This window comes from Pseudophryne corroboree, chromosome 2, assembly GCF_028390025.1.
Source record: "Pseudophryne corroboree isolate aPseCor3 chromosome 2, aPseCor3.hap2, whole genome shotgun sequence".
Classification (NCBI taxonomy): Eukaryota; Metazoa; Chordata; class Amphibia; order Anura; family Myobatrachidae; genus Pseudophryne; species Pseudophryne corroboree.
This window is the reverse complement of record NC_086445.1, coordinates 579,358,353-579,373,284: the sequence shown is the minus strand read 5'-3', so window position 1 is coordinate 579,373,284 and position 14,932 is coordinate 579,358,353. Positions and strand designations below refer to the sequence as shown.

At 44.6% G+C, this 14,932-nt stretch overlaps 1 long non-coding RNA gene across 1 annotated transcript in view; it reads left to right on the top strand.

Annotated features, from left to right (window-relative positions):
• The window catches only part of LOC135050989 (uncharacterized), a 148,986-nt gene that overhangs the window by 15,083 nt on the left and 118,971 nt on the right, over nucleotides 1-14,932 (top strand). The window lies entirely within an intron of this gene.

The following is a 14,932-nucleotide window of genomic DNA, read 5'->3' as shown; positions in this document are numbered from 1 at the left end:
CAAGCCCTAAGCATGAAGAACAGTACAAGCCCACAAGGGTACATTTGAGGTCCCATGTTAGGACCTTTCTCCTCCCCCTCTTGTCATGGGTCACTTGGATATGACATCAGTGGCCCTTCAGCCTTGTATAATTTAGACTCAACAGCAACTTTAGACTCAACTCAACAGCATCACTCTCAGCACCCCACTCCCATCACAGTAACCCCTCAGCTCTCCACCCATCACAGCATCTCTCTCCTAATACAGCATTCCTTTCAGCACCCCACTCCCATCACAGTACCCCCTCAGCTCCCCACCCATCACAGCATCTCTCTCCTAATACAGCATTCCTTTCAGCACCCCACTCCCATCACAGTACCCCCTCAGCTCCCCACCCATCACAGCATCTCTCTCCTAATACAGCATTCCTTTCAGCACCCCACTCCCATCACAGTACCCCCTCAGCTCCCCACCCATCACAGCATCTCTCTCCTAATACAGCATTCCTTTCAGCACCCCACTCCCATCACAGTACCCCCTCAGCTCCCCACCCATCACAGCATCTCTCTCCTAATACAGCATTCCTTTCAGCACCCCACTCCCATCACAGTGCCCCTCTCAGCACCCCACCCCATCACAGTATCCCTCTCCTATCAAAGCATCCCTCTCAGCACTCCACTCCCATCACAGTACCCCCCTCAGCTCCCCACCCCATAACAGTAACCTTCTCTTATTACAGCATCCCTCTCAGCACCCCAATCCCATCACAGTATCTCTCTCCTATCACAGCATCCCTCTCAGCACCCCACTCCCATCACAGTGCCCCATTCAGCTCCCCACCCCATCACAGTATCTTTGTCCTATCACAGCATTCCTCTCAGCACCCCACTCCCATCACAGTGCCCCTCTCAGCATCCCACCTTATCACAGTATCTCTCTCCTATCACAGCATCTCTATCAGCACCCCACTCCCATCACAGTGCCCCCCTCAGCTCCCCACCCCATCACAGTATCTCTCTCCTATCACAGCATTCCTCTCAGCACCCCACTCCCATCACAGTGCCCTTCTGAGCACCCCTCCCCATCACAGTATCTCTCTCCTACCACAGCATCCCTCTCAGCACTCCACTCCCATCACAGTACCCCCCTCAGCTCCCCACCCCATAACAGTAACCTTCTCTTATTACAGCATCACTTTCAGCACCCCAATCCCATCACAGTATCTCTCTCCTATCACAGCATCCCTCTCAGCACCCCACTCCCATCACAGTGCCCCACTCAGCTCCCCACCCCATCACAGTATCTCTGTCCTATCACAGCATCCCTCTCAGCACCCCAATCCCATCACAGTATCTCTCTCCTATCACAGCATCCCTCTCAGCACCCCACTCCCATCACAGTGCCCCACTCAGCTCCCCACCCCATCACAGTATCTCTGTCCTATCACAGCATCCCTCTCAGCACCCCAATCCCATCACAGTATCTCTCTCCTATCACAGCATCCCTCTCAGCACCCCACTCCCATCACAGTGCCCCACTCAGCTCCCCACCCCATCACAGTATCTCTGTCCTATCACAGCATCCCTCTCAGCACCCCAATCCCATCACAGTATCTCTCTCCTATCACAGCATCCCTCTCAGCACCCCACTCCCATCACAGTGCCCCACTCAGCTCCCCACCCCATCACAGTATCTCTCTCCTATCACAGCATCCCTCTCAGCACCCCAATCCCATCACAGTATCTCTCTCCTATCACAGCATCCCTCTCAGCACCCCACTCCCATCACAGTGCCCCACTCAGCTCCCTACCCCATCACAGTATCTCTCTCCTATCACAGCATCCCTCTCAGCACCCCACTCCCATCACAGTGCCCCATTCAGCACCCCACTCCCATCACAGTGCCCCACTCAGCTCCCCACCCCATCACAGTATCTCTCTCCTATCACAGCATCCCTCTCAGCACCCCAATCCCATCACAGTATCTCTCTCCTATCACAGCATTCCTCTCAGCGCCGCACTCCCATCACAGCACCCCTTAAGGCACTGCAGCTCTCTCCCCTCACCTCACAGCACAGCACCTCTCTCCACCTCCCAGTCAGTATAACAGTTCCTCAAGTGGCAGTCTGTCAGACTTTTACAGAAGCAGGCACTGCAGTCAGAGAATCAGTTGGCAAATGAGGAATCAATTCACGCTCAGGGACATATGGAGGGCGACCAGACCTAGATAATTCAGGGAGCTTGGCCTAATCACAAGAGTCTTGGCCACCCCCTATTTAAAAAAAACCCTACTTAAAAATTACGTTCATGCTAGGAGCAGATCCATGGGAAGAGGCTGGGAGTGGGGTTGTTTGGAGAGTATCACTGTGATCTGTGATCAATCACCACCTCCCCCCTGCATGCTGAGGAGGGCCGCTGCAGCCTCCAGTCCCCAGACCCAGTGCACACAGCAGCGTATGCCGGGTCTCTCCTGCAAGCCTGGATAATTAGGGTCTCCCCCGCTCCTCTGTTCACCGATGGCACCCTCACAGCTTGGCGCTGTACGCAACTGCGTACCTAGCTTAATGGACAGGCTGGCCCTGGTTACCAGGATGCTTATTTTTATATGTTGGACCTTATCCTTTGGCCATGGCCCCTCCAGTGATCAAATCTATCAGTAATATCAAAATATGGCATTTGCTAAGGCTCATTCTCGCACAAGGCGCCAAAACATCTAGTTATGGCTCTGCCTGTGACCCCTCTATTCGCAGGCTGCAGAAATGAAACAGTCAGCTCAATTTTGACCTTTCACATCATTAATTTACACCTTTCATTTTTTCTTCAGTTTTACTTTTCTTTTAACTGTCATTTAGCTATTATATAACTCATTAAAGTAAAAGAACATTGAGCCTAACTTTGTTTCAAGTGTCACATATTTCCATTTTAACGTGCCTAATTATATACTTGCTTTAGATTGTATACTGTGTCTAAGGAGGAGATGTATGAAACCTAGCAGAAAGATAAAGTACCAGCCAATCAGCTTCTAACTGACATTTTACAGAGAGTGTTTTTGAAAAATGACAGTTAGGATCAGGGGCGTAGCCAAACTTTGTGGGTCCCATAGCAACATTTTGAAGGAGTTCAAATACTCCTAGAGACACCTCTCTGCAGCAATTGTTAATTTTATTCCCCATATTAGTGCCCTAGTTCATTTTCTGAACCATAGCACTGCTCAAGTTTATTTTATGAACCATAGTAGTGCCCTGGCTCACATTATATCACATTGTAGAGCTGCCAGTACACATTATGCAACACAGTATTCATATTACAGTTCATTTTATGTCACATTACAGTGCCCCCAGTTCACATTATGCCATGCTATAGTGCCTCCACTTCATATTGTGCCACATTACAGTGCTCCTAGTTCATATTATGCTACACTATACTGCCTTCACTTCAAATTGTGCCACATTACAGTGCCCCAGTTCATATTATCGCACACTATAGTGCCTCCACTTCATATTGTGCCACATTACAGTGATCCCAGTTCATATTATGTAACATTATAATTAGGGATGAATGGGTTCGGTTCTCAGAGAACCGAAGCCCCCCTAACCTAGGGGATCCCGGGCTATCCAAACCACATCTCGGATCTCCCTGCTTGCCCAGGATCCCCAATCAAGGCAAAACCTCAGGATCCCACTGTAACCTATGGAAGATCGCTGATTGGCTGCGAGAGCCAGCTGTCACGGCTCTCAGCCAATCAATGTGTCCCCATAGGCTACAATGGCCAAGATGGTTTCCCCCCAAAGCGCTAATAGCACCACCGCCCTCACTGCCGACACCGCCGCCTGCACTGCTGACACTCCCTCACTGCCGGGACCCCCGCACTGCCAGCACTCCTGCACTGGGGACACTGCCAGCACTCCTGCACTGAGGACACCTCCCGCACTGCCAACACTGCTGGCACCCCTGCACTAAGGACAGTTTCAGCACTCCCACACTGCTGACACTGCCAGCACCCCTGCACTCCTGCATTGAGGACATCTCCAGCACTCCCGCATTGCCGATACTGCCGGCACCCCTGCACCGAGGACTCTGACAGAACTCCTACACTGAGGACACCTCCAGCACTCCCGCATTGCCGACACTGTGGGCACCCCTGCACTGAGGACACTGCTGGCACTCCTGCACTGAGGACACCTCCGGCACCCCTGCATTGCTGACACTACCGGCACTCCTGCACTGAGTATACCTCCGGCACTCCTGCAATTGCAGACACTGCAGGCACCCATGCACTGCTGACACTGCTGGCAGCACCTCACTGAGGACACCGCTGGCAACCCTGCACTGCCGACACTGCCGGCACAACAACACTGAGGACCTCACTGGCACCTTTTCACTGCTGACACTGCCAGAACCACCACACTGAGGACACCGCTGACACCCTGCACTGCCGACACTGCTGACACCACAACACTGAGTACACCGTTGACACCCCTGCACTACTACTGTATCTATCCCACACTGTGTCCGACCTGTACTGTATCCAACCCACACTGTATTTGATCTGCACTGTAACCTGCACTTTATTCGGCCCATGCTGTATTTAACCCACAAAATATACAACTCGCACTGTATGCGACCAGTACTGTATCTGACCTGCACCGTATCTCGCACTGTATCCGACGTGCACTGTATCTGACCTTGCACTGTAGCCTACCCTAACTGTAATGGACACGCACTGTATCTAACCTGCACTGTAGCCTACACTGTATCCAACCCACACTGTATACAACCTGCACTCAGACCTGCACTGTATCCAACCCTACAATGTATCTTACCTGCCTTGTATCCACTTGCACTATATCTGATCCACACTATAACCTGTAATGTGTCTGACCAGCTTTGTATCCAACCTGAACTGTAACCCACACTGTATCCGACCCACACTGTATCCGACCAGCACTGTAACCTGGTCAATATTTAACTGTGTGTCCCACAGTATTCTGCACTGTACTACGCAGGTACGGAATGCTGTTTTTTGTGTTTGGGGAGAATTTGGGGAACTGCTCGACAAAATGGCTGATTGATTGGGGCTTTACATGGGCACAGAGTGCCAGTCATCAGTGATCCAGGGCCCCCAGGAGGGAGGTACAGACTGGGCACTGAGAATAGGCATATGCTGAATGCATGTACACTTGTATAGAGGGCATCAATGTCTGCTGTTGCTATTTTACACATGGTTTAATTTTTTTTCTTTGCTCTTTGGTAACTAATGATATTGTACACACGATTCTTAGGAAATTTCTGTGTTGGATTGTTTTCTATTGATAGTACTTGTTAGTTGATTTCATTGGTTATTGCTAATACAGTACTAATTTGTAAAAAAAAATTAAACAGAAATAACTGCCGTGTGTTTGTGCCGCTGCTCTGTTTCTTAGTTTAGCAGCCAGGCTTTGGCCTATGTTGGTGAACAATATTGTGAGGTGGTCAAGATTGACTGGAAATGAGTGGAAATGATTGTTGTTGAGGTTAATAATACTGTAGGAAGAAAAATACCCCCAAATTCTGTTATTTTAGCTGTTTTGATGATTTTTTTCGAAAAAATCCAGATCCAAAACCAAAACCCGAAAAGGGTGGTTTGGCAAAACCAATCCAGATCCAAAACACGAAAGGAGATCCAGATCCAAAACCAAAACACAAAACCCCAAAAGTGTCCAGTGCACATCTCTAAATAATGACCTCCAGTTTATATATAGTTTATTGCACTGAGCAGTTTCAGGGGCATAACTAGATATATTGCAGGCCCCAAGGCAAAAGTAAATAAGAGCACGTATGTACAGAGGCAGAACTCTGGGAGGCAAAGGAGTCATCTGCTGCCGGGCTCCTGCTCTGAAGGGGGGCACCCCACCTCCCATTCTGTGACACCATTGAATTAAGTTAATTGATAGCTGTCACTGTCTTTTCAGTGGTCGACTTCCTCACTGGTCCCTGCACCTTACAAATCACACCCTCTTTATTATACTGAATATACACATTTTACAAGTATCACACCCAAGATTAGAAACCACGACCTATTACACTGGAAGCAGACACCTTACTGATGAAGCTGTTTACTCCTGTATAGGAAATATGAGAATTTTAACTATAGGAAGATACTTCACTGACAATTACACGTAACTTCATATAGTTAGAATTCTCATGCTTCCTCTACAGGAGCAAATAACTCCATCAGTAAAGTGTCTGCTGATAGTGTAACAGGTCATGGGTTCTAATCCTGGGTATGACTGCTAAGAAATGTGTGATTTCAATAAGAGACAATTAAATGTATAAATACAGTATATACATTTTGTTCAGAACACTCCATAAACACGCACGCACGCACGCACGCACGCACGCACACATACATACATATATTTATCTTAATATAGGAAATAGGGGGGCACCAATATTTATCTTGCCTCCAGGCAACAGTGACGAACTTACGCCACTGCGTATGTACCACATAATGCTAAAAAATGTTTTTTAACACTCTTTGACAGGGAAGGTGGGCCCCTCTCAGCTAGGGGCCCCACAACAGCTGCACTTCCTGCAGCTATGGTAGCTACACCCTTGGTTAAGATCTGATCGATTAGTACTTTGGGGTAAATGTATTACCCCCTGTTATAAGGGAGAAGCAGTATCAGCACAGGTTATGTGCACTGATACCGCTTTCCCCCCATGTATGACAGCTTCGGTCTTGGCTCAGTGTATGCGCTCCTGTCCATATCGGGGCTCCTGTCTAAAAGATAGCACGCCGATATGAGGGGGCAATGGATGCTGACCATTCCGACACCTGCAGCTGTCGATTTCGACAGCTGCAGGTGGCGTTGCCATACCTCCACAGCAGGGACAGAGCTGGCGGCAGGGAGACACAGCGCATCAGCACTAAGCTGATGCGCTGTGTGCTCAGGCGGCATTGCCGGAGGTGAGAGTTTTCGCTTCGGCAGACAAGATGTTTATACATCTTGTCAATGTCCCTTCCTACTTCGCCTCGGTAATGAGGCGAAGCAGAGAGCGTTAAAGCGGCATGATCTGTGTCTCTATAATACATTTACCCCTTTATCTCTTAATCTTTAATACATTTCCTCCTAAAGGAGCAAAGTATATTGAATAGTATCAGCAATCTATGTGGATGGGTGTCAAGCCACTTAGAAGATAACTTAATCAGGAACAATGTTTATTAAGTACAGGAACATGCTGGGTTAGTGCAATGTGTACACTGTATACACAGCAACATATGTACTGTAACACCAGTTAAAAACACATGCTATCACCATCATGTTTCAGATCCCAAAGCACAAACATTAACGCTAGCACTGCACAGTAGCTGCAGCTGGGGGTCGCTTTCATGACAATGGTGTGACTCATATCCAGGGTTAGTGCAAGTTCTCACAGTGCCTAAGCAAACTTTTAGCCTACAACCCCTCAAATACCTTAACAAGTGACTGTATATACATACAGAGAGGGAAAGGGGTGGGTGTTTGATTACTGCTGATATTGACTGCTCTGCATCAGACATGTTAGACTGTGACATGACTGCACAGCAGTCTCAGCCACGCAACAGCTGATAAGTATGGGGGTGGCAGCCACGGTTTGTAGTAACGGTCAACATCACCAGTGTTAAGTTATATGAGGATGTCTTTTCAAGAGATATGGTATTATGCCAGCAGCCTCAGTGCTGCCCCCTCAGGCCCTGGCACATTTAGGAACCTGCCTAAAGTTGCCTAATGGTAGCACTGGCCCTACTCATATCACTGTATCATACCTCCCAACTTCTGTCCCTTGGGAGTGGGGACAGGGTGTGCCCGCGGCTAGAAAGGGGGTGGGGCGTCAGGTAGAAGGTGGGGTCTCGTGGTAAGGGGCATGGTTTATTGCAGTGATTCCCCCCCTTTTCATCATTTTGGGGCGTGTCCAGCGCTCCATGAGCTGCTGGACAGCCCCTGGCTCCCCTCCTTGTGCTGATAGATGCCATGCGCATGCGCACAGCATCTATTCAGTGTGATCACCGGCTGCATTGCAAAGCAGAGCAGCAGTAATCACTACCTCTCCCAACTGCCCCCCGCCCCCCCGCCCGCGGAACACTGCGGCCCGTGGGAGGGACAGCGGGACAGTGTTTAATTAGCGGGACTGTCCCGTTGAGATCGGGACAGTTGGGAGGTATGCTGTATGGAGAACAAGGCAACAGATCCCAGAGCACTCTTCTTCAACACCCTTCCTCGCTCAATGCTGTTTCAGGTTACACAATAACAAGAAACTTTATCACAGATCCCTGGGAGGCAATTAGGTGAATAGTAAATATGTTATATATGTGGATAAATTATGTATATTTATTTATATATATATATATATATATATAATTATTGACTTCCTTGTTTGGGTGCCGCATATGCGCAGCATGAAGAACAGAGGAGACAAGTGTGCTGAAGAGGGGAAATTTGTCACTATCCGAAAAAATGTTTTCTCAAAAAGCCCAGTTTTTCGGAAGTGATAATTTTCTCATGGGGGCATAATGAATACGGAAAAAATTGTAAGAGAATTCAATGAGAATTGAAAACTAAAAATTCTCGTTGCACAATTTTTTCATGATGAATATCTCCCATGGGGTTTTACATTGTCAAGTAAAATCACTATATGACATGCAATGACATCTTAGCATTTAAATGTACTCCAGTCCACTATCCATACTTGCCTACTCATCCAGAATGGATGTGAGGCTACTGACAATCTGGTGGCACTCCCGGCCTCCCGGGAAAGAGGGCAAGTCTCCTGAAGCCGGCATCCATTTATCCGCACCTCCACCTGCTCGCCGCTTACCTGTTAAGTGGGTATGACAATAATGCATTTGTGTTAAACTGCCCCCACTCGACAAAGCCTGTAATCTGTTGATTATATAACGCCCACATATGCCAAAGCCATCATGCTGACCTGGAGGGGGCAGCCAATAAGTCAGCAAGTATGCCACTATCCTGTAATAAATGTTCAAAACAGGTCACATACAGTAATTCGCTTACTCACCAAGGTTTACGTCACTTGCAACATACACAGTATCACCATAATTAAATTACCATCAACCAATAAATTGTGTCTTGGGCCACCAGAGTGCTTGGACCACCAATGGTGTTTGCTACGTTAGCATTTTCTAAATGAATTGCTCCTTTATTGTCACATGCAATTTTGATGACATCACTTGTTTTAAGAAGACCTAACACACACAGGGGTCTATTTACTAAGCCTTGGAGGGAGATAAACTGGACAGAGATAAATTACCAGCCAATCAGCTCCTAACTTCCATTTTTCAAACACAGCCTGTGACATGGCAGTTAGGAGCTGATTGGCTGGTACTTTATCTCCGTCCACTTTATCTCCATCCAAGGCTTAGCAAATAGACCCCAAAGTCTCCTTGATCCATATAACTTCTTTAGCAGACTCTGTAATGGTCTTGTATTCTGCTTCTGTTGGGGATAGGGCAGCAGTGGGCTGCATTCTACTTGCCCAGCTGTTGACTACACCAGCCATTGAGGGTAACTGGATAATAGGTCGACAAGCAATAGGTCAACACCAAATGGTCAACATGCATATGGTATCATGGTCAAAAGGTCAACAAATTCAAATGGTTGACGTGACAATGCTCAACACATCATATGTCAACATCAGGGGGTTTTTTTTGTTTATTTTTAGGACTTTTTCACACTTTTTCATCCACATGGACTATAACCTTGCCCGAAGCATGGCAAGCGAAGCAAGCCATGAGGAGGGATGCAGTACACTAATTGGGAGTCCACGTGCTGAAAGAGAAATATCGACATCAAAATAACATCAAAAACTCATGTAGACCTTCTACCACTTCCGTGTGGACCTTCCAACCCTGTCTACCTTTTGTCCATGTTGACCTTGTGCATGTCGATCATTTTATGTCGACCTTCTGACTGTCAATCCTTGTATCCATAACCCCATTGAGAACAAGGATCCAGTGAAGAAGCATCTATCCTCTTCATTAGAGATGAGCGGGTTCGGTTCCTCGGGATCCGAAATCCCCCCCCCCCCCCACCAACTTTACCTATTTTACACGGTTCCGAGGCAGCCTCGGATCTTCCTGCCTTGCTTGGTTAACCAGAACACGCCCGAACGTCATCATCCCGCTGTCGGATTCTCACGAGATTCGTATCCTATATAAGGAGCCGCGCGTCGCCACCATTTTAACTCGTGCTTTGGAGATTGAATGGAGAGGACGTGGCAGCGTTTTCTCCCTGAAAATCTCCGTAATCTGTGCTCAGTGTGCTGAAAATATCTGTGCTCAGTGTGCTGCAAATAATCTGTGCTCAGTGTGATGAAAATATCTACGTTCTCTGCCTGAAAACGCTCCATATCTGGGCTCAGTGTGCTGCAAATATCTGATCAGTGTGCTGCATTGTGGGGACAGGGGAACACCAGTATATAATATATACTTTTCTATAGCTTCTATACTGCTTGTCAGGACACACATGGGTCACAGTTACACAGCTCTGTACTGATATATACAATAATATATATACTTTTCTATAGCTTCTATACTGCTTGTCAGGACACATGTGTCAGTTACACCGCTCTGTACTGATATACAGTAATATTATTTATACTTTTCGATAGCTTCTATACTGCTTGTCAGGACACACGTGTCACATTTACACCGCTCTGTACTACTACTGATATGCAGTAATATATATACTTTTCTATAGCTTCTATACTGCTTGTCAGGACACATGTGTCACAGTTACACCGCTCTGTACTGATATACAGTAATATTATATATACTTTTCTATAGCTTCTATACTGCTTGTCAGGACACATGTGTCACAATTACACCACTCTGTACTACTACTGATATACAGTAATATATATACTTTTCTATAGCTTCTATACTGCTTGTCAGGACACACATCTGTCACAGTTACACCGCTCTGTACTACTACTGATATACAGTAATATATATACTTTTCTATAGCTTCTATACTGCTTGTCAGGACACATGGATCACAGTTACACCGCTCTGTACTGATATTATATATACCTTTCTATAGCTTCTATACTGCTTGTCAGGACACATGTGTCACAATTACACCGCTCTGTACTGATATACAGTAATATTATATATACTTTTCTATAGCTTCTATACTGCTTGTCAGGACACACATCTGTCACAGTTACACCGCTCTGTACTACTACTGATATACAGTAATATATATACTTTTCTATAGCTTCTATACTGCTTGTCAGGACACATGTGTCACAGTTACACCGCTCTGTACTGATATACAGTAATATTATATATACTTTTCTATAGCTTCTATACTGCTTGTCAGGACACATGGGTCACAGTTACACCGCTCTGTACTGATATACAGTAATATTATATATACTTTTCTATAGCTTCTATACTGCTTGTCAGGACACATGTGTCACAGTTACACCGCTCTGTACTGATATACAGTAATATTATATATACCTTTCTATAGCTTCTATACTGCTTGTCAGGACACACATCTGTCACAGTTACACCGCTCTGTACTACTACTGATATACAGTAATATATATACTTTTCTATAGCTTCTATACTGCTTGTCAGGACACATGGGTCACAGTTACACCACTCTGTACTGATATATACAATAATATATATATTTTTCTATAGCTTCTATACTGCTTGTCAGGACACACATCTGTCACAGTTACACCGCTCTGTACTACTACTGATATACAGTAATATATATACTTTTCTATAGCTTCTATACTGCTTGTCAGGACACGTGTCACAGTTACACCGCTCTGTACTGATATACAGTAATATTATATATACTTTTCTATAGCTTCTATACTGCTTGTCAGGACACACATCTGTCACAGTTACACCGCTCTGTACTACTACTGATATACAGTAATATATATACTTTTCTATAGCTTCTATACTGCTTGTCAAGACACATGGGTCACAGTTACACCGCTCTGTACTGATGTACAGTAATATAATATATAATTTTCTATAGCTTCTATACTGCTTGTCAGGACACATGTGTCACAGTTACACTGCTCTGTACTGATATACAGTAATATTATATATACTTTTCTATAGCTTCTATACTGCTTGTCAGGACACATGTGTCACAATTACACCGCTCTGTACTGATATACAGTAATATTATATATACCTTTCTATAGCTTCTATACTGCTTGTCAGGACACACATCTGTCACAGTTACACCGCTCTGTACTACTACTGATATATAGTAATATATATACTTTTCTATAGCTTCTATACTGCTTGTCAGGACACATGGGTCACAGTTACACCGCTCTGTACTGATATACAGTAATATTATATATACTTTTCTATAGCTTCTATACTGCTTGTCAGGACACATGGGTCACAGTTACACCGCTCTGTACTGATATACAGTAATATTATATATACTTTTCTATAGCTTCTATACTGCTTGTCAGGACACACATCTGTCACAGTTACACCACTCTGTACTACTACTGATATACAGTAATATTATATATACTTTTCTATAGCTTCTATACTGCTTGTCAGGACACATGGGTCACAGTTACACCGCTCTGTACTGATATACAGCAATATTATATATACTTTTCTATAGCTTCTATACTGCTTGTCAGGACACACATGTGTCACAATTACACTGCTCTGTACTACTACTGATATACAGTAATATATATACTTTTCTATAGCTTCTATACTGCTTGTCAGGACATATCGGTCACAGTTTCACCGCTCTGTCTGTACTGATATATACAATAATATATATACTTTTCTATAGCTTCTAGTATTACAGTGCAGCATTTTGGTGACTAACAGTATATAGTTGTACAGTAGGTCATTGCTGTATCTTGCAGCTCTGTGTCACTGCAAGTATCCATCCATTCCATTTTCTTCCAGTGATTTGGCCCAATAATACCATTGATTAGAACGAATAATTCCAGTGATTTTGTCATTTTCTTCCAGTGATTTGGACCAATAGTACCATTGATTAGAATGAATAATTCCTGTGATATTGAGGTGTTTGTGTCGCTTAGCTTAGCCTTCCAGCAACCACAGTGCACCTCTTTTTCTCTTTTCTTTGCATCATGTGCTGTTTGGGGCCAATTTTTTTAAGTGCCATCCTGTCTGACACTGCAGTGCCACTCCTAGATGGGCCAGGTGTTTGTGCCGCCCTCTTGGGTAGCTTTGCTTAGTCATCCAGTGACCTCGGTGCAAATTTTAGGACTAAAAATAGTATTGTGAGGTGTGAGGTGTAGACTGGAGAATGCGTGGAAATGAGTGGAAATTGTGAACTGGAAATGAGTGGAAATTGTGGTTATTGAGGTTAATAATACTATAGGATCAAAATTACCCCCAAATTCTATGATTTAAGCTGTTTTTGAGGATTTTTTGAAAAAAAACACCCGAATCCAAAACACACCCGAATCCGACAAAAAAATTTCAGGGAGGTTTTGCCAAAACGCGTCCGAATCCAAAACACGGCCGCGGAACCGAATCCAAAACCAAAACACAAAACCCGTAAAATGTCCGGTGCACATCTCTACTCTTCATCAGACCCCCGATCGGTGACTTGAAAAAATTTTATTTTAAAAAGTGTCCCTTTCAATTCCCACATAACACGTTTCACAGCAATACAATGTTGTTCTTTATCATTTTAACACGCCTCATTATGTGCTTACATTACACTGTATACTGTGTCTAAAAAGAGCAAAGATTTGAGTAGAAATTAGGGAATATAGCTTAATATCAGCTATGTATGTAACTGAACATCAATTCAAAACAGATAGAAGATAACCAGGAAGTGGAACAAGGTTTATTAAGTAACTGAAAAATGCTGGGTTAATGCAATATGTTCAGGCTATACACTGCAGCAGTCTCTGTTCTGTAACATCGGTCACTCACACACGGTGTCTCCGGGCTGTATCAGGTTCTGATGTGCATACAGTCATGCATGCGAAGATGGGGGTTACACTGATGGCATAGGTGCAACTCCTGCCAGTATAGGACCATGTGACAAGGAGTGCTTCAATAATAAATACTAAATAACACCATATCCGAGGTGGTAATAATAACTAGCTTTTTTTTTTTACATCTAAAAACCTCTGCAACACTCCATAGCATTAGGATCATCTTTAAGAATGCTCTACCCCTTGTAGTTGTAGCTAAATATCATATCATGTTCACCAACCTAAATGTAATTTTTATAATTTTGGTTCCAAACAAGAGCTTGTTAATAAATGAAGGGTTCTCTCCACCCGTAAAAAGGTCAGCACAATTTTTCAGCGCCCCCTCCTTGACCTGAGCCCCATGGACACCCTGCACCCATGGATACTCCCCTAATTCTTAATGCTAAGCCTAGCTGTGGCAAGCCATAAGAAACACCCAGCTCAGCATAGATCTGCCTTAGATAAAATTGAGTCATCTATATTTTGACATCTTGCTATGCAAATCTGTGCACTGCTGACTACAAATGGGCACAGACTCAGACATGTGGTGCCACAGTGTCATTTGCATGAGTCCTGGATTATGCCATCTCTTTAATTATTGCATCTGTGTGTTACAGGCTTTGTAATGTGTGGCTGGTAAGAATGGACTCTACAGAACTTTGTATCTGTATCTAGATGTATACTGTAGCTGGATACATGTTTCCTCTAACTCTGTTTTGAGCATGCTGTTATATTAAATGGCATTTTATAATGTATAATAGTTTGCCTATTACTTTCCACCAGTAATTAAAAAGAAGCAAACAGCTTATATATCAAAAGCAATGTATTTACCCTTTGTGCCTGCTCATTTTTTGCATATCTTCATTCACAAGTCTGTGAAGCAGTTAATCTACTCTGTATGTGCTGATGTGAACACTTTAACTCCTCCCTTAGCTTATACTGTGAGT